The following is a 7,433-nucleotide window of genomic DNA, read 5'->3' as shown; positions in this document are numbered from 1 at the left end:
ATATATATATATATATATATATATATAATATATATATATAATATATATAATATTATATATATATATATATATATATATATATATATATATATTATATATATATATATATATATTATATATATATATATATTTATATATATATATATATATATTTATATATATATGTATATTTATATATATATATATATTTTTTTTGGGCTCAAGCCATGTCGTCCTGATGGAAGTTCCTATAGGGTAGCTTCCTAGGGTATATTACAACTACGGCGATATTCCCAGAGAATTTACCTTAAGGTACCAGAATTCTAACTCCTTGGAGCGAGTATCCCTCGTGAAAGGGGATATCGCGACATATCAGGAGGACGGTATTCTAGACACGTCACATGGCAATCTACTACCTAAATAGAGATTCGTCTCGTAAGAGGGAGATTGACGAGATACGAATTCGGGAAGAAAAAGGGGGGGAGCCGCTCCCAAGGCCTCCCAATCCCCCGATTCGTATGCGTGCCTGGCGCCAATCCTGGCGCCATCTGCATTCCTTTTTGCGTAGCTTAACAACTCGGTGTTTTTTCCTGTTTTTCTCGCAAATCTTGGATTTGATTCAGCTTTTCATGGCTTCTCCGTCTTCGTTGGCCTCGGATAAGTTGAGTATAGTGTCTGTTATGTATAAATGTAGGCTCTTGGTAAAATTTTGAGTGATTAATAGGATTAATCTTTGATACAAGAGCCGTAGCCTACCAGAGGTGTCCTGGACACTGTCACTCGCTAGGTATAAATTAGTTAGTCAGAGTGACATTCCTGGTTGTTTTGCTTAATAAATTTTAGCTATTTAGCGTTACATAGGATTTCCTTTCGTGCTTAGTATTATTTGGCGAAGTATTCGCCATTCTGGCCTACGCTAGGCCATGTAGCCTAGTCGTTTGGTCCTAGTACTTAATGCATGATTTTGGTTTTTCCGAGTGTAATTAAAAGTTTATTAAAGCTTTAGGCTATATTTTATACAATTTAGACTGTGTGGAATATTTCCAAGATTGTATACGTGAGAGTTTCGGTGAATTAGGTAATCGATTCTCTTGGTGCCTAGGTTAATTGCTTATGGAACCTTAGTATACTTTATTATTCTCCCCGGTTGCTTTCTTTTCTTCGGAGAAGGTATGCAATCCCTTTCCCTCTGTTTAAGCCTTGGGCTTATCCCTAAGTGGTTTTTTCCGAATTTATTTTCGATAAAACTATACTAGGGTGTTACTGTACCTTCCTGTTCCAGCAAAGTCTGGTTCAAAGAGGGACAGAACAACAGAGTTTTTTAGTCTGGTCCGTGTTGTCTGGCTTGGGGCAGAGTTCCCCTCGCTGACCTAACACTTTTAAAGGGAGCTTAGCTCCCTTAGGTCACTATCGAAGGTTTCTGTAGTATGATTCCTCCCTTTGTGATCGACCAGACTAAAGTCCTGTTGCTGTTCTTGGGGAGGATAAAATCTTCCCTTGGGAATAGCAACGCCTTCCTTGCTTTGGTGCTTTGGAAGCTGGCAAGTATTGCTGGCCCTTTCCCTTAGATCTCCCTTAGGCTAAGACAGAGTTCTTGGCTGCGGGTGATCTGTCACTAAAGCAAGGTTGGCAGGACCCTTTTGTCCCTTCCCCCTCTATCTCCGTAATGGCCTTGCCATTACTGTACTGTACCCTGCCGGCCGGCAGAGCTGGCCGGCAGGGGTATTACTGTACTGTACGTCATTCTACTTCTGGACCTAGTATAGGTTGGGATGTGGAATTGACTAAGGCCATTGCCGGCCGGCTGAGATGCTGGCCGGCAAGGGCCTTATGTTTTCGAGTGCTGCCCGGACCTCTCTTGGTCCCTCATCCATGCCTGCCGACAGAGCCGGACGGCATTGGTCAAGGAAGCCTGAATTAAGTTTCTCCCCTTCCTTATATGCACTCTTTCGGTTGCCGGGCTATGGGGGTCGTGTACACTCTTATCCCGGCATCCATTCTATTTTCTTCTAGTGCTGTACCTGTCCCGGCTGCCGGCCTATGAGGCAGACAGCCGGGCAGGTGTAGTCTTCTGGTTCTTTTGCTGCCGGCTGGCATTGGTCTTGTACCTTTGCCGGCTGGCTTATGTCAGTCCTTGTCTGCCGGTCACCAAGAGTGTGGCCGGCAGCTAGGTACTACCTTGTGTAGTTACTGGCCGGCAGTCATTGCCGGCCAACACTGGCTGTTGCTGGCCGGCAGTTACTGCCGACGGCACAAGCATTTGAACCAGAAGGCTGCCGCCCTATAGCTGTTAAGTAGTATACTTTAAAGCTAATTGTGGTGTGTGCCGGCCGGCAAAGGCAGGCCGGCACACATCCTCCTATACTGTACTAGTATTCTTCTGTATAGCATATACAGTAAGAAGAAAACTATAGTAAAAGTTTAGGTACAGCACTGTATCTTCTAACACTATTGTGTTTTCTTGCACAGCCCTTTGCTGTTGCCCTCAGACAGGAAGCAGAGTCTTCCCCGTCTATTATCCAGGATTTTAAAATCATTGCCTAGGTGTGAGCTCCACCTGTTTCCTCTGGAAACCTTGCATTGGTTACTCTAGTAGAGATAAACCAATTTTGATTTTATTATCTGGAAAGCTGCAACAATGGGTTGTGAGGGAAACACAAGTGTGTGTCTTTCCTTTATGAATTGTTATGCTATACTATGCATATCCAGTGATACATAGTTCACTTGATACTCATGGAAATTTTTTCTCTTTACAGGAGGACCCTCCGAAGTGCGGAAATGTTTTCTGCAATGTCCGTAGCAGGAACCTCTGCGGACATGAGTGTTGTAGGAGACACGCAGCATGCGCTGTCTCCAAGGATGATCTCCAGTATTGGGACCCTCAGGTATGTACTGTATGCACTAACCTGATTACTGAGGCTTTTGATTCCCCTAAAACGACGGAATCAAGGGATATAGCTAGGGAAAAGCTCCGTACTTGGGTAAGGGGCTTCAAGAAGAACACCTCTGGCCCTTATCTTCCTAGTGAGAAGATGAGGGCGTATCTTTTTCCCCAGGCATCAGCTGAAGCAGTGATTCCCCAGCCTCAAGAGGAGATCCTTCAAGATCAAGTCCAGGTGGACGAGGAAGTCGCAGATGCGATGCAAGACATCCAGTTGTGTGACAGGATGTCTGATGTGGACGAAGGTTTGGAAGAAGACCTCCTGGCAGAAGGTCAGGATCAAGTTCAAACCCCGGATGTCGCAGAGGATGGGGTCGACGAGGTGTCGGCTACTCCGGTTCAGATGCCGGAGCCCATCCCCTCAACATCCGCTGGTCTCCCAGTAGAACTGGGACAGGCCCTCTCTTCGATTGTTGGAATGATCCAACAAATGCAGAAGGAGAATCAGGAGAAGGCGGCTGCAATGGAACTGCGTATGCAGTCCCTAGCAGAATCACATGGGCCCCGGAAAAGGCTCAATGTGAAAGACCTTCCCATATGCTCAGACGCTAACCCATGGAGGTATGCTGAGCACATGCCAATGACGACTGGTAAGATCGTCATTTCGGATAAGCTGGGTTCAGTTCTCCTAGAGGAGGTAGAATTCTGGCCCAGCAAGGCATCATATCCGGACTGCTATGTCCGGCTGAGAAAAGAACCAGCTTCAAGGGAGGAGACAGAGCCGAAAGAGGTCATTATTATGGACCATGCTAAGGCTCAAGCCCTACTTTCATCCTCGATGAAAGAGAGGGGCTTCTCGAATTCGAAGGTAGCAGCATTGAGCAAGAAGCTCCCTTCTTTTGTGTCCTCTTCTGATAGAGCCTTCCCCTTTTTACAAAAAGGGTTTGCGGCTGTCCTAAAGGCAATCGAGGCCGGCAAGCCTTGCCCCTCCCTGGAGGAGTGTAAACCCTTGTCGCTGGCTCTGCCTATGGACCACAAGGACTGGAAGGATGTCCATCTGACATTCTCAGTGGGAAAGTTGGAGGCTGATATTGCCGGACGGCAATTCGGCGAGGACCTCCCCAAGTTGTCCGAATTTCTTTTACGAAGAGAGTTCGAGACAAAAGAAAGACTGGCTGCCTCAATGTCTCATCAGACTACTCTTGAGACGATGGCAAGTGACCCTAAGGTCCATGAAATGTTCATGGTTGTGGCTAAGTCTCACCTAGCCACAGTGACGAAGGACCTTTATGGCTTCGTCAAGGCAAGGAGAGCTTGCAGGGAGTTCGTGTTCACCGGGGCTTCGGTGAGACACGAGCCAAGGAAGTTAATATCCTCCAACATTTGGGGAAAAGACCTTTTCCCTACCGATGTGGTCAAAGAGGTTGTTGATAAGGCCGCCGTGGAGAATAGAAACCTTCTCCAGAAGTGGGGCCTGGCTATCAAAAGAAAATCTTCCCCGGATGAGGGTCCTCAACCTAAGAGGAAGAATATGAGGACTAGGCTACCGTCTCGGCCAGCCAAGCCTTATAGACAGCAACAACAACTGCAATTGCCTTTGCCTCCAGTGCCCCAGATGGTGGCACAAACCCCGACTACTTTTCAGTGGGTACCCCAGGCTGTGCCAGGTCAGTCAACCACATTCACCCCAACGTTCGAAGGACAGTCTTCTTCCTTTCGTGCAAAGCCTAGAGGAGCAGCCAGAGGCTCGTCTAGGCGCCCCTCAAGGGGAAGGGGATTCAGAGGTGGTCGTGGTCAAGGAGGCAAGACCTCAGGACGGCAGTCCAAGTGAAACGATACCGGTAGGAGGGAGACTAATGAAATTTTGGGATCGCTGGACCTTCGATCCCTGGGCCCAAAGCCTACTCAAGAATGGACTGGGTTGGAGCTGGTACAGCACTCCACCCCCATGCCTTCGGTTTTTCCAACACTCCACCCCCATTTTGGAGGAGTACGTTCAAGAACTGTTGGAGAAAAATGTGATCCGAAAGGTGAAGTCCATCAAATTCCAAGGGAGGCTGTTTTGTGTTCCCAAGAAAGACTCGGAAAAGCTCAGAGTCATTCTGGACTTGTCACCACTCAACAAGTTCATAGTGAATTGCAAATTCAAGATGCTAACACTGCAACACATAAGGACCTTACTGCCCAAGAGGGCATACTCAGTCTCTATAGACTTATCAGACGCCTATTGGCACATCCCGATCAGCCGTCGACTCTCCCCCTACCTAGGGTTCAGGCTACAACGGAAACTGTACGCCTTCAGAGCCATGCCATTCGGGCTAAACATAGCCCCAAGGATTTTCACGAAGCTTGCGAGCGCAGCTCTCAAACAATTACGCCTAAAGGGAATTCAGGTAGTAGCCTACCTGGACGACTGGCTGGTGTGGGCAGCATCCGAGACCGAATGCTTACAAGCTTCCAGTCAGGTGATCCAGTTCCTAGAGTACCTAGGCTTCAAGATCAACAAGAAAAAGTCTCGACTTTCTCCATCCCAAAAGTTCCAGTGGCTGGGAATCCACTGGGACCTTTTGTCACACAGTTTCTCCATCCCAATGAAGAAAAGGAAGGAGATAGCGGGCTCTGTCAAGAGACTTCTAGATTCCAAATGGATATCAAGACGCGAACAGGAGAGGGTACTAGGCTCTCTCCAGTTTGCTTCAGTGACAGACCCAGTGCTAAGAGCACAGCTAAAGGATGCAACCGGAGTTTGGAGAAGGTATGCATCAAACGCGCGAAGAGACCTGAGAAGACCAGTGCCGCCTCGGCTACGTACTCTTCTCAGACCTTGGTCCCAAGCCAGACATCTAAAGAAGTCGGTTCTTCTTCAGCCACCTCCCCCGTCGATGACGATTCACTCAGACGCCTCAAAGGAGGGATGGGGAGGTCACTCTCATCGGAAAAAAGTCCAGGGGACTTGGTCCAAGCTATTCAGGACCTTTCATATAAACTTTCTAGAAGCTATGGCAGTGCTCCTTACCTTAAAGAAAGTCTCCCCGCGTCACTCGATCCACATAAGATTGGTGACAGACAGCGAGGTGGTTGTGAGATGCTTGAATCGACAAGGGTCGAGGTCACCACCTCTCAACCAAGTGATGTTAGCCATTTTCCGATTGGCAGAAAAGAAGAAGTGGTACCTGTCGGCAGTTCACCTTCAAGGAGTCCGCAATGTGACAGCGGACGCTCTATCCAGGTTCACACCGATAGAGTCGGAATGGTCCTTAGACGCAGGATCATTTTCCTTCATTCTGAATCAAGTCCCAGAACTGCAAATAGACCTCTTTGCGACGAAAGACAACAAGAAGTTGCCCCTGTACGTGTCCCCGTACGAGGACCCCTTAGCGGAAGCAGTGGACGCAATGTCCCTCGACTGGAACAGGTGGTCCAGGATTTATCTGTTCCCTCCTCACAACCTTCTGTTGAGGGTCCTCAACAAACTGAGATCCTTCAAGGGGGTAGCGGCAATAGTGGCCCACAAGTGGGCGAACAGTATGTGGTTCCCCTTGGCGTTGGAACTACAGATGAAGTTCGTGCCGCTACCACATCCAGTTCTGACCCAGCGAGTCCAGAAGTCGACTGTCTGCGCTTCATTACAGAAAACCCAGACCCTGCAGCTCATGATTTTCTCGCCCTAGCGGTGAGAGAGCGTTTCGGGATTTCGAGAGCTAGCATAGACTTCCTAGAGGAATACAAGTGCAAATCGACTAGAAGGCAATATGAGTCATCTTGGAGAAAGTGGTTGGCCTTTGTAAAGGCAAAGAATCCGCAGGAGATCTCAACAGACTTCTGCTTATCTTTCTTCATCCACCTCCATGGCCAAGGATTGGCAGCTAACACGATTTCAGTATGTAAATCGGCTTTGATGAGACCCATTTTATTTGCCTTCCAGATCGACCTAGGTAACGAGATCTTTAATAAAGTTCCGAAAGCCTGCGCTAGGCTCAGACCTTCAGCACCTCCAAAGCCCATTTCATGGTCTTTAGACAAAGTTCTTCATTTCGCCTCCCTGTTGAGCAATGAAGAATGTGCGTTAAAGGATTTAACGCAAAAAGTTATTTTCCTATTTGCACTCGCGTCCGGGGCCAGGGTTAGTGAGATCGTAGCCCTCTCGAGAGAGGCAGGTCGTGTTCAGTTCCTGGATGGGGGGGAGCTGAACCTGTTTCCGGATCCTACGTTTCTCGCCAAGAATGAGTTACCCACCAACAGGTGGGGTCCCTGGAGAATCTGCCCTCTGAAAGAAGATGCATCTCTATGTCCAGTAGAATGCCTAAAGGTCTATCTTCGTAGAACTTCAGACTTCAAGGGTATTCAACTATTCAGGGGAGAAACATCAGGCTCAAATTTATCTCTGAATCAACTCAGAGCGAAAATGACATATTTTATTCGCAGAGCGGATCCTGACAGTACACCCGCAGGTCACGATCCGAGGAAAGTTGCCTCATCCATAAATTTCTTTAATTGTATGGATTTTGAACATCTCCGTTCATACACGGGCTGGAAATCTTCCAGGGTGTTCTTTCGCCACTATGCGAAGCAA

This window comes from Palaemon carinicauda, chromosome 25 (assembly GCF_036898095.1).
Source record: "Palaemon carinicauda isolate YSFRI2023 chromosome 25, ASM3689809v2, whole genome shotgun sequence".
Taxonomy (NCBI): domain Eukaryota; kingdom Metazoa; phylum Arthropoda; class Malacostraca; order Decapoda; family Palaemonidae; genus Palaemon; species Palaemon carinicauda.
This window is presented reverse-complemented; position numbering follows the sequence as displayed.